Source organism: Phyllobates terribilis, unplaced genomic scaffold (genome assembly GCF_046119375.1).
Source record: "Phyllobates terribilis strain yellow unplaced genomic scaffold, ASM4611937v1 Scaffold_11__3_contigs__length_659146591, whole genome shotgun sequence".
In the NCBI taxonomy this organism is placed as follows: domain Eukaryota; kingdom Metazoa; phylum Chordata; class Amphibia; order Anura; family Dendrobatidae; genus Phyllobates; species Phyllobates terribilis.
The window spans coordinates 407,345,403-407,368,070 of NW_027362771.1; positions in this window are offsets into that span (position 1 = coordinate 407,345,403).

A 22,668-nucleotide genomic window follows, 5' to 3' on the forward strand; every position below is an offset into this window, starting at 1 on the left:
GAAGGCGCAACCTGACCTCGTCGTCACTAGCATCTTCCTCCACCTCCTCTGCTGACCTCATCTCTTGGCTGACTGTGGGTTGACAGTAAGTGGGATCTCCAACCTCATCATCATCACCCTGTGCGTTATCACACCCATCGTCCACAGAGCCAACCTGTTCCTGCCCTGACAAAAAACTAAAGTTGTCGCTCCAATCAGGTATTTGAGTCTTATCATCGTCTTCCTCATTGTCTCCACCAACAGGAGTTACAGTTTGGGAATGAGGGTCTACATTATGGTCAGAACCTTCTGCGTCTGGTCCTGGATCCGACTCATAAAGATTCTGGGCATCAGTGCAGATCATTTCCTCGTCTGGATTCACAGAAGCGCTGGAGTCGACCTCTGATTCCCAGGCTATAGTATGAGTAAACAGCTCTGCAGACTCAACCATCTGTTCTACCTCATACCCAGACGGGCAGCTGGAGATTTGGGAGCTGTGAGGAAGCAAGTGCGATTGGGGTGACACCTTTGAGGACTGGAGTATTTGTGATGTTGAAGTTGATGTGGAGGAGAGCCCACTTAAAGGAGCACTTGATATCCGTTGAAGCACCTGCTGTTTTTGTGCCTCATCTGGAATTTGTAGCGATTGGCGTGGCCGTAAGAAAGGGATCTTATCACATTGTCCGCTAAAAGAAGTAGACATTTTAGTTTGGCTGGAAGATGGTCTTTCTTCTGCAGATGTTACTGTTGCTTTAACACCTACCCCACGGACACAACCTTTTTTCCCCTTCCCAACACGCCTATTCCCCTTTCCACCAGCAGCAGGCCTTTTTCCACTCATTTTGGTGGTTAACTAATTCACAACTCTGGAGTTGTTTGCACAAAAAAACAATGGATGGGAACCGAGCAGAGCTGAGTGGCCAAACTGTGGTATTAGGCCAAAACTATTGGCTGGGTTAGATGCAGAAAAAAATTATATTCAAGATGCAGAAAATTTTTTTATTCAGTTTGCAACCTGATGGAGGTCTCTATAGATGGATTAATAGAACAAGTCCCACACACAGCTACAAGCCCAATATTTTTTCAAAGGTAGATGCAGAAAAAAAATATATTCAATTTGCAACCTGATGGAGGTCAGTATAGATGGACTAATAGAACAAGTCCCACACACAGCTAGAAGCCCAAATATTTTTTCAGAGGTACTGTAGATGCAGATAAAATTTATTTTTAATTTGCAACCTGATGGAGGTCAGTATAGATGGACTAATAGAGAAAGTCCCACACACTGCTAGAAGGCCAAATATTTTTTCAGAGCTAGATGCAGAAAAAAATTATATTCAGTTTGCAACCTGATGGAGGTCAGTATAGATGGACTAATAGAGAAAGTCCCACACACTGCTAGAAGGCCACATATTTTTTCAGAGGTAGATGCAGAAAAAAATATATTCAGTTTGCAACCTGATGGAGGTCAGTATAGATGGACTAATAGAACAAGTCCCACACACAGCTAGAAGCCCAAATATTTTTTCAGAGGTACTGTAGATGCAGATAAAATTTATTTTTAATTTGCAACCTGATGGAGGTCAGTATAGATGGACTAATAGAGAAAGTCCCACACACTGCTAGAAGGCCAAATATTTTTTCAGAGCTAGATGCAGAAAAAAATTATATTCAGTTTGCAACCTGATGGAGGTCAGTATAGATGGACTAATAGAGAAAGTCCCACACACTGCTAGAAGGCCACATTTTTTTTCAGAGGTAGATGCAGAAAAAAATATATTCAGTTTGCAACCTGATGGATGTCTGTATAGATGGATTAATAGAACAAGTCCCACACACAGCTAGAAGCCCAATATTTTTTCAGAGGTAGATGCAGAAAAAAATATATTCAGTTTGCAACCTGATGGAGGTCAGTATAGATGGACTAATACAACAAGTCCCACACACAGCTAGAAGCCCAATATTTTTTCAGAGGTAGATGCAGAAAAAAATATATTCAGTTTGCAACCTGATGGAGATCTGTATAGATGGATTAATAGAACAAGTCCCACACACAGCTAGAAGCCCAATATTTTTTCAGAGGTAGATGCAGAAAAAAATATATTCAGTTTGCAACCTGATGGAGGTCAGTATAGATGGACTAATACAACAAGTCCCACACACAGCTAGAAGCCCAATATTTTTTCAGAGGTAGATGCAGAAAAAAATATATTCAGTTTGCAACCTGATGGAGGTCTGTATAGATGGATTAATAGAACAAGTCCCACACACAGCTAGAAGCCCAATATTTTTTCAGAGGTAGATGCAGGAAAAAATATATTCAGTTTGCAACCTGATGGAGGTCAGTATGGATGGACTAATACAATAAGTCCCACACACAGCTAGAAGCCCAATATTTTTTCAGAGCTAGATGCAGAAAAAAATTATATTCAATTTGCAACCTGATGGAGGTCAGTATAGATGGACTAATAGAATGATGCTATTCCCAAAAGATTTTACTTCACTAGGTGCAGTAAAAAAATTGGTATTCTATACACAAGTGGTATATCTTGCAACACAGATAGGCTACTCCACTGACTAACACACTCTGCAATAGGCCAAAAAGGATTAGCTTTGCTAGATTCAGCCAAATGCTGTGAAAAAAACTTGCACAGCACTGGCACAGACCTGCCTGGCAAAAACTGATAGGAACTGATGTAACCTAGTCCTGAAAAGGACTCCAATTACAATTAGTCTTTACTCCCACAATCTATCTATTTAAGAGCACAGACCTGCCTGATAAAATTCGTAGGAAATGCTGTAACCTAGTCCTTAAAAGGACTGCAATCACAACTATTCCCTACTCCCAAGCTATCTGTAGATTTGTGCGAAAATTGGCTTGAAATTAACAAGGTATAGCGCACACAGCAACAGCGGTGCCGTCTAACACGCAGCTGCAGCAGTGAGAAAATGGTGGCGACGGGGAAAATGGCTTGGTCTTATAGGGCAAGGACATGTGACATACACTGCCAATGACACATGCCCTTGCTTGTGTGAAAAAAAGCACTTCTCTTCGTGTGTGCGCTGCTGATAGGCTGACAGATTGCACCTCCCCACTGTAAATGCGGGAAAGAGAAAAAAAAAATGGAGATCTTCATTGTTCCTGCAGAGATCCATCCCCTGCCCCTCCCCCCACCCCGCTGTACACTCAAACTGCGTATTAACATTAATTTTCATCATTACTGAGAAAAAATCCAGTTATGATTTTGGTGCACGAACAGTTATCGAACATAACCTCGAACAGCCGAATTTTTCTCAAATTGTTCGTGTTCGCCGAACGGCTCGAACACCGCCCAAAACAGCTCGAATTTGAGATTGGCGAACAGTTCGAGTAGAACAACGCTCATCTCTAATAATCACCACCAATTAATATGCCAAGCATACCCAGTCAAACCAGATCTCATACTTTGCACTGACAAGGGGCAGTACCTCAAAGCACCGTGTCTGCAAATTGAGTTTCTGGTTCAGTCTTTTATCCTAAGTCAAGGACAAGGCTCGTTAAAGGGTCGATCTTGACTTTTAGGATTGCTACTTCCTATAGGTGACACTGGAGTTCTAGTCCTCTTCCTCTCTGAAGAGACAATTTGAATGGATTGGAAAGATGTTCAATGGAGTAGGGAATCACGCTTCTCTATTTCGCAGTCTAATGGACCAGACTTGGTTCGCAAAATGCCACAAGAATGTTACCTACCTGACTAAATTGTGCAATCTGTGACATATGATGGAAGAGGAATAATGCTATAGGGATGTTTTCAGACGATGGACTAGACTCCCTTAGTTATCACGAATGGAAATCTGAATGCTGCAGCATACAAAGACCAATTTGACAATGTTATTTTTCCATCTTTGTGGAAAGACCCTTTTCTATTCTCTGCCTTATTAAACAAACATGGTCCAGAAAGACATGTTTGACGGAGTTTGGTGATGAAGAACTTGGCTTCCTCACACAAATCCCTGAACATCACCCCATTAAATACATTTGGAATGAACTAGAAACAAAATGGCAAACCAGGCAACATTAGTGTCTGAACTCGCAAAATGCTCTTCTGGATGAACTGGCAAAAATTCTCAGACACACTGCAAATGACATATGTATGGAGTGCATTTGGTTAGTTAAGATAAAGAACGAGAAACAACTGTGAATAGGTCTCCTTCTCTAGTTATTATTTTGCTATAAAGCATATTTAAGACCTGCTATCAGTGTATGAAAATTTTTGTTAAACATGATTCGGGATAAATTGGTAGTATTTTGTTATATCATATCCTATAATTTTTTTATTCCAGTCTTTACATGGTTTATTATAAAATAATTTTTGTTGATGTCTGGAATTTGATTTGATGGCTTTCAAAATCATGCAAGGTGATATTTTCTAAATTATTACTATCAACACCGGACCCTGTATTGTGATCTTGTTCCAGTTTGGCATTTGAAAAAAGAACTTGGAATAGAAATTGTAATTAAGAATTCCAAACTGCATCTTTTCACAGGATGGAATTAGCATTTAAGAATAATTGGAGTAAGTAACTGAGTGGATTAAAGCAGTCGTGCAGAATTGTCAGCATATACCAGAATGTATTCATTATGCATCTTTTAAATTGTTTAATTCGCAAAATGCTCTTTCGAATCTAACACAAGAACTTTACTCTTATTAGACAATCTTCTGGCACGTATCCTATAACCTTCTAAGTGAATGCAATGTATTGTTCATCTCTGTCTTAGCAATCTTTCAGTTAATAAGGTTGTTAATTGAGTTTACTGAACTTTTCATAGTTCTGGCAGAACTATACATAGCTCAAGGGTGTAATGATCTGCACATCGTCCATTCGGCAGATATTATTTAGCTGAAGATATCTAATTTAAAGGTCAAATTACAAGACTAAATGGAAAAACTTTAATATTTTTGTACTGGGGTTGGGAGGGTAGTATTTGATTACATTTCTGGATTGTCTTTTGCAACACTTAACGTTTAAGTCAGAAAGAAGAAAATGTTATCCTATATCTAAATGAATGGGTCAACACACTGATCGAGTAATAAAATGTCAACAAACTGAACTGTGATGAGTCAGAAAAACAATGAATGATAAAAGTAGCAACTTATAATAAAGCAATGCAAAAAAGCAGCATCGCAGTAAATCATTCTTACATTATATGTGAATTTAGGGGAAGGTAAAATACATCCAACTCCATTAGGACAGTGCTGCCCTGTAAAGTTGTTACTATGTACTCTGTTAAAAGAAAAGGCTTTCATACTCTATAACTCAATGAATACCAACACCATATGCTAATCCACTAAGGCTTATATCCTATTACTGTATATTGAGTAATATCAACTAATTTATTCTTTATTTCGGTTATTTATGAGGCTCTCAGTTCTACCACGTACATTTAATTGAAAGTAATATGAAAGAGTCATATTTCTACAAGTTGGTACAAAAAGAAATAAATATAAAAGAAAATGCTTTCCTGATCTCACAGCTCAGGATCCAAATGCATCCTTGATGTATCCATAAATCATTATTGTATACCAACTACATTTACAAATCTTTGGTGTTTGAAGTAACTGAGGATCCTAAGAGAATTAGGGTAGTCGAGGCCTATGGTAAAAGGTTGCAAACATAATTGAAAAAGGAATACTCCTTATTTTCATCATTTTTATTATTTATTTCTAGAGCACCATCGATTCCATGGTGTTGTACATGAGAAGGGGTAACATACAATAAACAGATAGAAATTACAATGAACAAACTAGTCGTGACAGACCGGTACAAAGGGGAGAGGACCCTGCCCTTGAGATCTTACATTCTACATAATGGGGAAACAGTAGGTTCGGGGGTCTCAGCAGATCTGGTGTTGGTGAGGAGGCAGCTCTAACAGTGGTGAGGTGGCAGCAGGGTCATTGCAGGCAGTGAGCTGTTCTGAAGAGATGGGTTTTCAAATTCTGCTTGAAAGTTCCAAATGTAGGGGATAATCGCACATGTTGGGGCACAGAATTCCAGAGGATGAGTGATACTTGGGCAAAGTCTTGCAGGCGATTGGGAGAAGAACAAGTGTGGAGGAGAGAAGGAGGTCTTGGGAGGACCAAAGATTTCTTGGTGGGAGATATCGGGAGATTAGTTCAGAGATGTATTGGGGAGACAGATTTTAGGCAGCTTTGTAGGTCAGTGTTAGTAGCTTGAAGTGGATACATTGGGGAATTGAGAGCCAATGAAGGGTTTTGCAGAGGTGAGGAGTAGTGTTGAGCCACCCCCGTAGTGTTCGAGTTCGGTTCGGTTCGTCGAACACCCGTGTGTTCGCCGAACTGTTCGTCGAACTGTTCGTCGAACACCTTCGAACACCGTTAAAACCAATGGCAGGCAAACAAAAACACATAGAAACACATAGAAAACACCTTCAAAGGTGTCCAAAAGCTGACAAACTGCTCAGAAGACACAACTAACACATGGAAAAGTGACAAGTACATATAGTCATGCGAAAATAAAAGAGGTGGAGGAGTAAAAGGAGGGGGAGACACAGATATAGGCATGTCATGCCCTTCTAAAATCCAAAAAGTGAGAAGCCGACACGGCCAGTCCGCTCCTGCCCGTGCCACCTCCGTGTCGCCGGGTTTGTGCCAGAGCCGCGGTGAACCCTGATGGCCAGCCCCCCTCTCCCAATACTGGTGCCTGTCCGCTGGTGGGTCGAGCGAGCCCCCCTGTGGTGGAGGCAGCTCTAAGCTTTTTAATTTAAATTGTCTCTCTAATTTGAATGAATACACTTTAAATCCATTTACAAGGATCTATTGGAGGGCAAGTCTCATGCCAGCAGCCGCGTAAATCCAGCTCCAGTAGCGTCCACTAAAGCTGCTGCAGTTAAAAAGCTTTTATAAGGATCGAGCTCGGCTGTCCACCGCAAGGCATCCTACTGCCAGTCCCAGCCCCTATGCCTTGGGGTGCCTCCTGATGCTCTTCACTGAGTATCCCATGGTCCCGAAGCATTTCCTTTGAAAAAATTAAGTGTCTAAACTACAGGTGGTGTAGCTTGCTTAACAGCTGGGATAATCCGCTGACTAGCAGACACTGCTACTAGGCACAAAGTATTTCCTGGGCTAGATGCAGTTAAAAATTTGTAATTAGATACTCTCGTTGGATGCTGAGAAAGCATTCCATAGAGTCTCCTGGCACGCCATATATGATTCTCTTAAAAAGCTTGGGGTAGGGGTCTAGGGGACCCTTTTAAAGCCAAATTCACGGCCCTGTATCGCAATACGTCACCTAGGCTGAAGATAAATGGAACTGTAGCACCCTGAGGGCTCGGTTGCTACAGACGTATTGCACCTCACCCAGAGGTGTGATATCTCACTCTCAGGTAAGGATGGAGTGTGGATCAGGACCCGACACCTGCATGCATTACACCACATTGCCGTGGGGCAGGGCGACCAATATGCCCCTGAGATGGGCACGACAGTCCCTGTCCCTGGCTGGAGTGGGGGGAGGGATCACTGAGGAAGGGGAACCCTGTAGTGCAGGAGCAGGGAGGAAGCAGTTCCTGGGTGCATTGAGAAGGGAGTATAAAAGGTGGGCACCATCTTAGTTCAGTGCAGAGAAGTCTGAGCAGAAGTGGCAGGGAGCAGGGGCTCTGCATGAGCTCTGCTCCGGAGGCGGGCCTAGTAACAGAGGCCCAGGCCTGGAAGAGGGAGAAGGAAGGAAGAGGAGCGGAGAAGGCTCCAGGAACGAGGAATGAAGGGATCCCAGGGGTGCGGACGGGCGAGTCGCCACCGCACGCCCGAATCCACCTGCGTGGAGGGGTCAGGCCAAAGGGGGAGACCGGTCCCCGAACTAGTGGAGGCAGGAAACGACCCTCAGCTAGAAACTGGAGGCTCTGACATTTTATGTGGCGCAGCCCCTCGCTACACCCGCTAGGAAGGCACCACATAGGGTCAGGGAAACTGGCGCCAAGTTTACCAAGAGGAGGCCCGAGGCAGCCGGACAGAAATGTTGGTAAGAAAGGCCAGACAAAGGACACACAAAGGGGGTCCTGTGAAGTGCTCCAAAGTTATCTGGGAGTTGTCTGAGCCCCTCACCTGGTGAGCACAGTACGACGTGGGCAGCCGTTACCTGCAGACGTGGTCTGGATAATAAGAACTGTGAGTAAAGGCCCTGGACTGCATCACTGACTCCGTGTCGTTACTGCTGCTGCCCTGCACCATCACCCCCATCCTCCGCATACACTGCCCTGAGGCTATACTCCTCCCGTGGGGAGTTATGCTACGCTCTGCTGCACCCACAACACCAGCCTCAGCGGTCTGCCCTGTAGCGGCGGTTCACTCTGACCGCAATCCACGGGTGGCGTAGTCGGACATTTAAACATCAAAACCACATAAATAGTTCCGCCACTGGTTTGACTGCCCTGAGCCACGGAACCGGGTCGCCGCCACGAAGACTACAACCACCAGCATCCACCAAAAAGGGTCCGGCTCCGGGTGTCCTAAGGCCCAGGGGGTGCGTCAGAACATTTTCATCACCTTTCACAATCACCAATGGGACAAGGCAGGGATGTCCTCTGTCCCCTCTCTTATACATCCTAGTGACGGAGCACCTGCTCTCATCAATTCGCCATAACCCCAATATTAGGTGGATTGAGGTGGGAGGCACCGAGTACAAGTGGTCTCTATTTGCTGATGATGTCCTAGTATATATCACTCAATCACATATATCCATCCATGCTGTTATGGCTGAAATAGATCACTTTGTTACATGGTAAAATTTTAAAATCAATGCAGCGAAGTCTGAGGCCCTCGATGTCTCCCTCCCCAAATCCATATAGGATTCCATCCAGTCCAACTTTCCCTTTGCCTGGCCCTCACAGGGTATCAAATACTTAGGAATTCCTATTCATAGAGACCTCTCCCATCTATGTTATCTTAATTTTGGGCCCTTTATTGAACAATTCCATACAGACCACGGTTGGCAAGTTAGAACTGTAAGATTCACTACGTGAACCGCTGGTGTTTTGTGGAAAAGCACATGTACACCGCGTTCCAAATTATTATGCAAAAAGTGTTTAGGAGTGATAAGGGAAGAATTTGTTTGTTTGTCAGTTAAACTCATTGATGGTGATGTGTGTCAGGGCTCTTTATATCACTGTAAGCAATTGCAGACACCTGTGCTAATTAGTTTGGCAGGTGTGTCCAATGAAAGGCAAGACTACTTAAGAAGGCTCTCTCACATTATTAAGCAGCCTACATTTTCTGCCAAAATGGGAAAGAAAAAGGATGTGTCGGCTGCTGAGAAGCAACAAATTGTGGAGTGTTTAGGTCAAGGCATGACTACAATCAACATTGTGCGATGATCAGGATGAAGTGTCTTGGCAATCAAGAAGTATGTAGCTGATTCACAGTACACACGTGTGCATGCTGATAAGGGCAAATTGAGGACTCTTTCCTACAGGCAATTACGTCAGGTTGAAGGAGCAGCGGCAAAAAAGCCTTGTCATAGCAGCAGACAAGTTTTTGAAGCTGCTTGTGCCTCCAACGTCCCCCGAACAACAAGATGCAGGGTCCTTCAGAGGTTTGCAGCTATGCATACGCCATCCTGTCGACCTCCTCTATCCACTTCACACAAGCAGAAACGGCTCCAGTGGGCCAAACATTACATGAAGACTGATTTCAAAACTGTTTTGTTCACGGATGAGTGCCGTGCAGCGCTCGATGGTCCAGATGGATGGAGTGGAGGATGGCTGGTTGATGGACACCCCACGCAAACACGGCTACAGCGCCAACAAGGAGGAGGTGGAGTAATGTTTTTTGCTGGAATCATGGGGAGAGAGATTGTCGGCCCCTTTAGGATCCCTGAAGGCGCTAAAGATGAACTCCATAATGTATGTGGATTTTCTCAAACAGCACTTCCTGCCATGGTTCAAGAAGAAGAACCGTGTATTTCACAGCAAGATCATTTTTCTGCATGATAATGCACCATCTCATGCTGCACATAAAACATCTGCATCTCTGGCTGATATGGGCATAAAAGGGGACAAACTTATGGTGTGACCCCCATGCTCCCCTGACCTCTACCCCATTCAGAACCTTTGGAGCATCATTAAAAGGAGTGTCTATGATGGCGGGAGGCAGTTCACATCTAAGCAACAGCTCTGGGAGGGTATTCTGTCCTCATGCAAAACAATTGAAGCAGAAACCATCCAAAACCTGACAAATTCAATGGACGAGAGAGTTCAGAAGCTCCTTTCGAACAAGGGGTCCTATGTGAAAATGTAACATCACCTAGAATAAAGTTTTGAGTTGAAAACTGTTTGATTTCAGTTTCTAACAACCTGCTAATGCTTATAATTTCAAAAATGACCATATTTTTGGTCTTTATTAAAATGAAAAGGTTGATCGAAAAGTTTGGGGGATCTAAGAGTGTGGCAACCCAGTAGTCATGATTACTTCGAATTCTGACAATATGAGGGTCATGCTGCAGGTAGTGCAGCAAGAAGGCACTTATGTGTCTTGCGCATCTCGGAGCCCCAAAATTATTTTCCGGGCTAGATGCAGCTAAAAATTATTTTTAATTTTAAATCTGGTGGAGCTTATTATAGATGGCCTAATAGGATCAGTGCTGCACACTGCTACAAAGCCCAAATTATTTTCCAGTCAAGATACAGATAAACATGATTAGTAATTTGAAAGCTTAAAACGTTTGGTAGGGTGATTTTAACCAATCATCAAGCTTTTACTCTCCCCAGGATGACACAGGGGTAGAAAAGTCGTTTCGGATCCATGATTTGTTCATCTTTATGAACGTGAGTCTGTCTACATTATCAGTGGAGAGCCGCGTGCGCTTATCTGTCAGCACACCACCAGCAGCGCTGAACACACGTTCAGACAGAACGCTGGCTGCGGGGCATGACAAGATCTCCAAGGCGTAAGTGGCTAGCTCCGGCCATTTATCCAGATTGGAAGCCCAAAAAGAGCAAGGGTCCAGTGACACAGTCGTGGCTTCAATGTTTACTTGGAGATACTCCTGTACCATCGTCTCTAGGCGTTGACTATGTGTCAGACTTCTTGTCTCCTGTGGCCTTGCAAAGGATGGGCTAAAAAAGTGGTGAAATGATTCCGCAAAATTGATGTTACCAGCAGATACTGTGGTTCTGTTACGGTTTGAGTGCTGAACACTTGACGGTCCCACGGTTGGCAAGTTGGAACTGTGAGATTCACTACGTGCACCACTGGTATTTTGTGGAAAAGCACATGTAAGATTCTGCAACAGTCTCTGCTGATACTCCTTCATGCGTGCATCCCTTTCTATGGCAGGAATAATTTCTGCAAATTTACTTTTGTACCGGGGATCTAACAGTGTGGCAACCCAGTAGTCAGGATTATTTCTAATTCTCACAATTCGAGGGTCATGTTGCAGGTAGTGCAGCAAGAAGGCACTCATGTGTGTTGCGCATCCAGGAGCACCAAGTCCCTGTTGTGTTGGTGGCGAGGTAACAATCATGCTTCCTTCCTCTGTCCTCTCCCCCCAACCTCGCACAACAGAAATGTGATCAAGGTCTCCCTCATCTGATGAGTCTTCCATCAGTTCGTCCTCCACTTCTTCCTGGGCTCCTGCACCTTCCTCACTAGTTTGGCTGCTACCATGCGCCCTGGTAAAACCATCTCCCCCACCCTCACATGCCTGCCGCCTTGGTGCTGCCGACCTTCTGGACCTTGCAGATGTTAGCCCTTCCGCATACAACTCCTCCTCCTCTACTTCCTCCACCTCCTCTTGTGCCACCACCTGACTCCGAATTCTGTTTAACATGTGCTCCAGCATGTAAATCACCGGAATAGTCATGCTGATAATGGCATCGTCAGCACTAAACATCTTCGTCGCCATTTCAAAACTGTGCAGAAGGGTGCATAGGTCCCTGATCTGAGACCACTCCTCCAGCATGATTTGCCCCACCTCTGAATCTCGTTGGCCCAGGCTATACGTCAGAACGTATTGCACCAGGGCTTGTCGGTGCTGCCACAGTCGCTGCAACATGTGCAGAGTTGAATTCCACCGGGTAGGCACATCACATTTTAGCCGGTGAAGTGGCAGGCCCAACGACTTCTGTAGAGATGTAAGTCGCTGAGCTGCGGGATGCGAACGGCAGAAGTGAGCACACAGCGACCGTGCCCTCTGCAGAAGGCCATCTAGTCTGGGATAGTGGGCTAAAAATTGCTGGACAACCAGCCATACAAGGCACGTGTGTGATATTGCCCCGGCGAAGGGCCGCACCCAGGTTTGCAGCATTGTCGCACACGGCCTTCCCTGGTTTCAGGTCCAGTGGAGACAACCATTCATGAAATTGGTTCTCCAGAGCTGACCACAACTCATCAGCTGTGTGACTCACATTTCCCAGACATTTCAATTTAAAAACCGCCTGATGACGTTGAGCCCTACTGCCAGCATAGTAAGGAGGTGTGCAGGATCCCTTCTGCGCAGTTAGAAAGCTTGTGGCATGACCAGACAGGTTTGGGTGCAGGTGGAAGACTGAGAGGAGGTTGAGGAGGCAGAAGCAGTGGAGGAACTTTGACATAAAGAGGATTGACGCAGAACTCGTGGGGACGGCAAGACTTGGACAGCAGCCCCTTGTCCTGCTGTCACCATAGTTACCCAGTGCCCAGTCAGCGACATGTAACGCCCCTGTCCATGCCTACTCGTCCAAGTGTCTGTGGTGAAATGCACCCTGTCACACACAGAGTTTCTCAAAGAAGCGGTGATGTTGTGTGCGAAATGCTGGTGGAGCGCAGGCACACCTTTCTTTGAGAAGTAGCGCCGACTGGGCATCTGGTACTGGGGCACTGCGACGGACATAAGGTCTCGAAAATCCTCTGTGTTCACCAGGCGGAAAGGCAGCATTTCTGTAGCCAAGAGCTTGCAGATGGTGAAATTCAACCTCTTAGCTTTCTCATGGCTAGGAGGAAATGGTCTTTTACTTGTCCACATCTGAGGGACCGAGGGCTGGCTATTGTGCTTAGACGGGATTGATAAGGGTGTCTCCGGCAAACTGCCGGTCTGTGAGGAAGATGCAGGCGGACATGTTAGGTTGCCTTCATCCAAAGGTGGTGCTATCGATGTCGGACAGCGCTCAACACCAGCTGGTGTTACCACCTCCAAAGAAAATGATGACCTGCCAATCACGCTGGCTGTTGCGGGTAAAGAGGTGGCAGGTCTGCGCCCCAAAACAGGTGTGACTGCTGTCCCCCCAGTCACAGAGGATGAAGAGGCCGCGGATGCACAAGATATGGCAGACGGTGGTTGGCCCGGCCGGCTAGGCCGCATTGTAGCACACTGAGCTTCCCACTGCAACTTATGCTTCATGTCCATGTGCCGGTTCATGCATGAAGTACTCAAACTATGTATTTTTTGGCCTCTACTTAGCTTTTGCTGACAAATGTTACAGATAACACGAGTTGGGTCATCTTTATCGATCTGAAAAAATGCCCAGGCTATGCAAGGCTTAGCACCCATGCGACCTGAAGAGCCACCACGACTTGTGGTGAGAGGCAGAGTTGTGTTTGAGGATGCAGTTGTTGACGTGCTTCCAGTACTACGCCTCTGTCCAGGAAGGCGCAACCTGACCTCGTCGTCACTAGCATCTTCCTCCACCTCCTCTGCTGACCTCATCTCTTGGCTGACTGTGGGTTGACAGTAAGTGGGATCTCCGACCTCATCATCATCACCCTGTGCGTTATCACACCCGTCGTCCTCAGAGCCAACCTGTTCCTGCCCTGACAAAAAACTAAAGTTGTCGCTCCAATCAGGTATTTGAGTCTTATCATCATCTTCCTCATTGTCTCCACCAACAGGAGTTACAGTTTGGGAATGAGGGTCTACATTATGGTCAGAACCTTCTGCATCTGGTCCTGGATCCGACTCATAAAGATTCTGGGCATCAGTGCAGATCATTTCCTCGTCTGGATTCACAGAAGCGCTGGAGTCGACCTCTGATTCCCAGGCTATAGTATGAGTAAACAGCTCTGCAGACTCAACCATCTGTTCTACCTCATACTCAGACGGGCAGCTGGAGATTTGGGAGCTGTGAGGAAGCAAGTGCGATTTGGGTGACACCTTTGAGGACTGGAGTATTTGTGATGTTGAAGTTGATGTGGAGGAGAGCCCACTTAAAGGAGCACTTGATATCCGTTGAAGCACCTGCTGTTTTTGTGCTTCATCTGGAATTTGTAGCGATTGGCGTGGCCGTAAGAAAGGGATCTTATCACATTGTCCGCTAAAAGAAGTAGACATTTTAGTTTGGATGGAAGATGGTCTTTCTTCTGCAGATGTTACTGTTGCTTTAACACCTACCCCACGGACACAACCATTTTTCCCCTTCCCAACACGCCTATTCCCCTTTCCACCAGCAGCAGGCCTTTTTCCACTCATTTTGGTGGTTAACTAATTCACAACTCTGGAGTTGTTTGCACAAAAAAACAATGGATGGTAACCGAGCAGAGCTGAGTGGCCAAACTGTGGTATTAGGCCAAAACTATTGGCTGGGTTAGATGCAGAAAAAAATTATTTTGAATTTGCAACCTGATGGAGGTCAGTATAGATGGACTAATACAACAAGTCCCACACACAGCTAGAAGCCCAAATATTTTTTCAGAGGTACTGTAGATGCAGATAAAAATTAGTTTTAATTTGCAACCTGATGGAGGTCAGTATAGATGGACTAATAGAGAAAGTCCGACACACTACTAGAAGGCCAAATATTTTTTCAGAGCTAGATGCAGAAAAAAATTATATTCAGTTTGCAACCTGATGGAGGTCAGTATAGATGGACTAATAGAGAAAGTCCGACACACTACTAGAAGCCCAAATATTTTTTCAGAGGTAGATGCAGAAAAAAATATATTCAGTTTGCAACCTGATGGAGGTCAGTATAGATGGACTAATAGAACAAGTCCCACACACTGCTAGAAGCCCAAATATTTTTTCAGAGGTACTGTAGATGCAGATAAAAATTAGTTTTAATTTGCAACCTGATGGAGGTCAGTATAGATGGACTAATAGAGAAAGTCCGACACACTACTAGAAAGCCAAATATTTTTTCAGAGGTAGATGCAGAAAAAAATATATTCAGTTTGCAACCTGATGGAGGTCAGTATAGATGGATTAATAGAACAAGACCCACACACAGCTAGAAGCCCAATATTTTTTCAGAGGTAGATGCAGAAAAAACTATATTCAGTTTGCAACCTGATGGAGGTCAGTATAGATGGACTAATAGAACAAGTCCGACACACTACTAGAAGCCCAAATATTTTTTCAGAGGTACTGTAGATGCAGATAAAAATTAGTTTTAATTTTCAACCTGATGGAGGTCAGTATAGATGGACTAATAGAGAAAGTCCGACACACTACTAGAAGGCCAAATATTTTTTCAGAGCTAGATGCAGAAAAAAATTATATTCAGTTTGCAACCTGATGGAGGTCAGTATAGATGGACTAGTAGAGAAAGTCCGACACACTACTAGAAGGCCAAATATTTTTTCAGAGATAGATGCAGAAAAAAATATATTCAGTTTGCAACCTGATGGAGGTCAGTATAGATGGATTAATAGAACAAGACCCACACACAGCTAGAAGCCCAATATTTTTTCAGAGGTAGATGCAGAAAAAAATATATTCAGTTTGCAACCTGATGGAGGTCAGTATAGATGGACTAATAGAGAAAGTCCGACACACTACTAGAAGGCCAAATATTTTTTCAGAGGTAGATGCAGAAAAAAATATATTCAGTTTGCAACCTGATGGAGGTCAGTATAGATGGATTAATAGAACAAGACCCACACACAGCTAGAAGCCCAATATTTTTTCAGAGGTAGATGCAGAAAAAACTATATTCAGTTTGCAACCTGATGGAGGTCAGTATAGATGGACTAATAGAGAAAGTCCGACACACTACTAGAAGGCCAAATATTTTTTCAGAGCTAGATGCAGAAAAAAATTATATTCAGTTTGCAACCTGATGGAGGTCAGTATAGATGGACTAATAGAGAAAGTCCGACACACTACTAGAAGGCCAAATATTTTTTCAGAGGTAGATGCAGAAAAAAATATATTCAGTTTGCAACCTGATGGAGGTCAGTATAGATGGACTAATAGAACAAGTCCCACACACTGCTAGAAGCCCAAATATTTTTTCAGAGGTACTGTAGATGCAGATAAAAATTAGCTTTAATTTGCAACCTGATGGAGGTCAGTATAGATGGACTAATAGAGAAAGTCCGACACACTACTAGAAGGCCAAATATTTTTTCAGAGGTAGATGCAGAAAAAAATATATTCAGTTTGCAACCTGATGGAGGTCAGTATAGATGGATTAATAGAACAAGACCCACATACAGCTAGAAGCCCAATATTTTTTCAGAGGTAGATGCAGAAAAAAATATATTCAGTTTGCAACCTGATGGAGGTCAGTATAGATGGACTAATAGAGAAAGTCCGACACACTACTAGAAGGCCAAATATTTTTTCAGAGGTAGATGCAGAAAAAAATATATTCAGTTTGCAACCTGATGGAGGTCAGTATAGATGGATTAATAGAACAAGACCCACACACAGCTAGAAGCCCAATATTTTTTCAGAGGTAGATGCAGAAAAAACTATATTCAGTTTGCAACCTGATGGAGGTCAGTATAGATGGACTAATAGAACAAGTCCGACACACTGCTAGAAGCCCAAATATTTTTTCAGAGGTACTGTAGATGCAGATAAAAATTAGTTTTAATTTTCAACCTGATGGAGGTCAGTATAGATGGACTAATAGAGAAAGTCCGACACACTACTAGAAGGCCAAATATTTTTTCAGAGCTAGATGCAGAAAAAAATTATATTCAGTTTGCAACCTGATGGAGGTCAGTATAGATGGACTAGTAGAGAAAGTCCGACACACTACTAGAAGGCCAAATATTTTTTCAGAGATAGATGCAGAAAAAAATATATTCAGTTTGCAACCTGATGGAGGTCAGTATAGATGGACTAATAGAACAAGTCCCACACACTGCTAGAAGCCCAAATATTTTTTCAGAGGTACTGTAGATGCAGATAAAAATTAGTTTTAATTTGCAACCTGATGGAGGTCAGTATAGATGGACTAATAGAATGATGCTATGCCCAAAAGATTTTACTTCACTAGGTGCAGTAAAAAAATTGGTATTCTATACACAGGTGGTATATCTTGCAACACAGATAGGCTACTCCACTGACTAACACACTCTGCAATAGGCCAAAAAGGATTAGCTTTGCTAGATTCAGCCAAATGCTGTGAAAAAAACTTGCACAGCACTGGCACAGACCTGCCTGGCAAAAACTGATAGGAACTCATGTAACCTAGTCCTGAAAAGGACTCCAATTACAATTAGTCTTTACTCCCACAACCTATCTATTTAAGAGCACAGACCTCCCTGATAAAAGTCGTAGGAAATGCTGTAACCTAGTCCTTAAAAGGACTGCAATCACAACTATTCCCTACTCCCAAGCTATCTGTATATTTGTGCGAAAATTGGCTTGAAATTAACAAGGTATAGCGCATACAGCAACAGCGGTGCCGTCTAACACGCAGCTGCAGCAGTGAGAAAATGGTGGCGACGGGGAAAATGGCTTGGTCTTATAGGGCAAGGACATGTGACATACACTGCCAATGACACATGCCCTTGCTTGTGTGAAAAAAAGCACTTCGCTCCGTGTGTGCGCTGCTGATTGGCTGACAGATTGCACCTCCCCACTGTAAATGCGGGAAAGAGAAAAAAAAATGGAGATCTTCATTGTTCCTGCAGAGATCCATCCCCTGCCCCTCCCCCCACCCCGCTGTACACTCAAACTGCGTATTAACATTAATTTTCATCATTACTGAGAAAAAATCCAGTTATGATTTTGGTGCACGAACAGTTATCGAACATAACCTCGAACAGCCGAATTTTTCTCAAATTGTTCGTGTTCGCCGAACGGCTCGAACACCGCCCAAAACAGCTCGAATTTGAGATTGGCGAACAGTTCGAGTAGAACAACGCTCATCTCTAGTGAGGAGCAAAGGATTAGTGAGGAGAGAAGTGGATTAGTCAGGCAGCAGAGTTAAGGGAAGACTGGAGAGGTGCAAGAGTGTTAGAAGGAAGGCCACAGCAGAAGGATGTTGTAGTAGTTGAGGCAGGAGATTATGAGGGCATGCACTAGTATTTGAGTAGATTAAGGGTTGAGAAAGGGATGGATTCTGGAAATATTTTTGAGTTGGAGGTGGCAAGGAAGAGTCAAGGGTTACTCAGAGGCAGCAGACTTCAGGTACAGAGGAAAGTGTGATGTAATTTGATACATAGTTCAGGTAGGGAAGATAGGCGAGATGGAGAAAAGATGATGACCTCAGTTTTGTCTACATTGAGCTTTAAGAAGCGAGAGGAGAAGTAGCAGGATATGGCTGATAAACTCCTCTGGATTTTGGACAGCAGAGAGATGATGTCTGTGCCAGAGAGGTAGATCTGAGTGTCATCAGTATATAGATTGTACTTGAAGCCCTGGGACTTTGAGATATCCCAGGTCAAAGGTATAGATGGAGAAGAGTAGTGGTCCCTAAACAGAGCCTTGAGGAACTGCAACAGAAGGAGGATGGGATGAAGAGGTAGTGTGAGAGTGGGAGACACTAAATGTGCGACTAGAGAGGTGTAAGGAGATCCAGGAGAAGGCAAGGTCTTTGATACCGAGTGAAGAAAGGATTTGTAGTAGGAGGGAGGGGTCGACTGTGTCGAAGGCAGAGGACAGGTCTAGAAGGAGGAGTATAGAGAAATGTCTGTTAGCTTTGGCAGTAAGTCATTGGTAATTTTGGTTAATGCAGTTTCGGTGGAATGGTGGGGGCAGAAGACGGATTGAAGATTGTCAATGAGTAGGTTAAATGAAAGGTGACCAGAAATTGCGGTGTGGACATGCTTTTTGAAGCATTTGGAGGAGAAAGGGAGCAGTGATATGGATCGATAGGTGGATATAGAAGTCGGGTCGAAGGATGGCTTCTTCAGTACAGGTGTAATTGTGGCATGTTTGAAAGCAGAAGGGAAGGTACCAGAAGTTAATGATAAGTTGAAGAGATGGGTTAGGGCTGGGATGAGCATGGTGATGAGGCTGGGGAGGAGGTGGGATGAGGTCAAATACGCAGGTGGTGAGGTGTGATTTGAAGAGGATAGGAATACACTTTCCTTCAATGAAGATGGGGAGGAAGTTTAGTGGGGGAGGGTAGTGGCCTGGTATTGTGGTGGTTCAGTAGCAAAGACTTATTTGGTCGATCTTATTGTTGACGTGTACGGAAAAGTCTTCGGCAGAGATTAGGGAGGTTAGAGTAAGCAGTGGTGTGTGGAGTAGGGAATTAAAAGTGTTGAATAACTTTGTAGTTATGGGATAAAGAGGTTACGAGGGTTGGGAAGTAGGTCTATTTATCAGAGATGAGGGTAGACTTGAATGTGAAAGTTGCTTGTTTGAATGTGGTGAAGTTGTCCTGTGAATGTGTTTTCTTCCAGCACCATTCTGTAATGTTGGACCCATATGGAAATTTTTTGGTGAGGTTGGTATGCCAGGGCTGTCTATTGATTGATTTGTCACACTCTGCTGTGGACGAAAGGGGCGACTGAGTAAGTAGCTGATATGAGTGTGGCATTGTAGAAAACAGCGGTGCTGTCTGCGTTGTGGAGTTCTAAGGGATGTCATCCTATGTCTTTTACCTCTGACATGGTATGAAAAGGGTGGAGGAAATCTCTTTCCAGAATGTATCCTAAAAATTTCTACAGAATAATATCCAGTGATCTAATGCATTGTTGTGCTAGATTGGTCTTATAAATTGAATTAAAAAAAGAAAGGAAGCACAGGCTAAATAATATACTATGGTGCATCATCATGTTCCAAAGACACATAGTACAAGAAACAAGGGGATATGATAGTGATACGCACACCTGAAATATATTGCTATAAAAAAGTTTTTTATTCACAACTGCTCATAAAAACATTATAACTAGTGTTGAGCGAGCATGCTCGACACTGCTCGGTACTCGCCCAAGCATCTCACTACTCGGGATGTTCGGCGAGCACCGAGCATTTCCGGGTTACTCGGGCGGGAGCTCGGGTCTCCGCCCTGCAAGTTTGGCGCTCTTTACAGAGTCAATGAACATGCAGGGATTGCCAGCCAGTCACTGTAATGCCGCAGCCATGTTGGTTGTGGGCATTACAGTGATTGGCTGGCCGCACAGCGTCACCTCGAGTATTTAAATCCGGGCGCCGACATCTTGGACACAGTCACCCGGCATCAGACAGTGTAGGGTCAGTGCTGCTGAGTTAGGGAGAGATATATAGTGCGAAATAGGTAGTGTAGGGTCTCTAAAGCCTGCCAAATCAAACAAACAGTCTTTCTCAGGACTAATATCCATCCCAGATATCAGGCAGGCAGGCTGTATAGGAGACACAGTGGTTATACCAACAAACACTACATTACAGTCCTGTGTGCTACCACTGCTCAAATTGCTAGACTAAGCCCCAGGTCTCAGGGGCCAGGACTGCACAAATACCAATCTTATTAACCTTTTGGTATTTCCTACCCCCTCAAAAAGAAATTGAGTGTGTCTGTGAGTGTTCAGACACAAATATATCTGTTTGAAAGAGTCTGGTGTAGGCCAGATAACTAGAACTGTGGTTTTGCAGTTCCACGCTTCAAATCTCTGTATTATCCACTTTTTTGCATAAAAAAAACATTTTAAGTGTCTCGCTGACTGTTCAGACACAAATATATCTGTTTAAAAGAGTCTGGCGTAGGCCAGATAAATAGAACTGTGGTTTTCCTCTCCCACGATTAAAATCTGGGTGTAATCCACCTTTCTGCATAAAAAAAAACATTTTGAGTGTCTCGCTGACTGTTCAGACACAAATATATCTGTTTAAAAGAGTCTGGCGTAGGCCTGATAACTCGAACTGTTGTTTTGCAGTTCCACGGTTCAAATTTCTGTATTATCCACTATCTTGCCTTTTTTGCATTAAAAAAAAAACATTTTGAGTGTCTCGCTGACTGTTCAGACACAAATATATCTGTTTAAAAGAGTCTGGTGTAGGCCAGATAACTAGTACTGTGGTTTTGCAGTTCCACAGTTCAAATCTCTGTATTATCCACTTTTTTGCATTTTTTGCATAAAAAAAAACATTTTGAATGTCTCACTAACTGTTCAGACACAAATATATATGTTTAAAAGAGTCTGGTGTAGGCCAGATAACTAGAACTGTGGTTTTCCTCTTCCACGGTTCAAATCTCCTTTTAATTATGCTTTTGCCATTGATAGTGCGAGTGTAAGCAATTTTACTTCATTTACAATGGGAAAGGCGCGTGGCAAGGGACATGGAAGTGGACGTTCTGGTGATGGTGTGTGCAGAGGACGGGGCCGTTGCCAAGGTGAAAATGTGCCACAACCAACAGCCACATCTTCTCGCTCCCAGTTCTTGACCGAATTACTAGGGAAGCACACAACAGCACCACTATTGCGAACTGATCAGTGTGAACAGGTTATTAATTGGATAGCAGATAATACTTCCACTCACCTGGGCACCACCACCTCCGGTCTGTCTTTCACACGGTCAAGTGTTAGAAGCCGTGAGACTCGACTGTATAATCCTCCTCACCCTGATGCTCCTTCCTCCCACCATGCCGAGTGTCGTCAGACAGCAAATGATCCCACAGTTGGACACTCTGAAGAGCTGTTCACTGGTCCATTTCCATATTTGGGCCCCTCGCCTGCTCCGCTTGAAGTGGTGGAAGAGGAGATCACATGTAGCGATGGCCAAATATTTGAACAGCCACGGCCACAGGAAGGCGACGTTGGTAATTTGTCACAAGAGGTGGACGATGACGAGACACAATTGCCTCGAAGTGAGTAGGAGGACTGTGATGTGGAAGTGGAAGAGGAGGAGGTGTTGGATGATCTAGTAACTGACCCAACGTGGCAGGAGGACACGCAGAGTGAGGCCAGCAGCACACATGGGGAGGGAGGCAGAGTACCCCAACAGGCAGGAAGAAGCAGTGTGGTGGCCGCAGACAGAAGGCGGGCAATCATTCCCCATAACACCAACACGAGAGACGTTGCCTGTACAAGCGGTAGGTCTTCCAGAGTCTGGAATTTTTTTAAAGACTCTGCTAATAAACCCATAAAGGCCATTTGTACCACCTGCCAGGCCAGCATCGGCAGGGGTAACATAACTACCAGCCTGACCACCACCAGCATGATCAGGCACATGTCAGCAAAGCACTCGACTTTGTGGGGCGAATCCCAGGGTCCACGACCAGGGTCAGCGGGTGTCACCACTTCTTCTTCCGCTGTTGTGCATGTAAGAGAACCCCCTTTTGTGTGTGCAAGGCAATCCCCTGTCCATACTGCATGCAAAGATGCCCCCTCCTCTCAGTCTTCACTTGTTATGGCAGTTTCTCAAGAAATAGCATCAACGTCCTCATCCACGTCCCACCGCAGCGTTCAATTGTCCATATCCCAGACCTTTGAACGAAAGCGCAAATTCGCAGCCAAGGCCCCACAGGCCACAGTCCTAAATTCGCACATTTCACGACTACGTGTATTGGAAATGATGCCTTTTAGGCTGGTGGAGATAGAATCCTTCCGCAACCCTATGGCG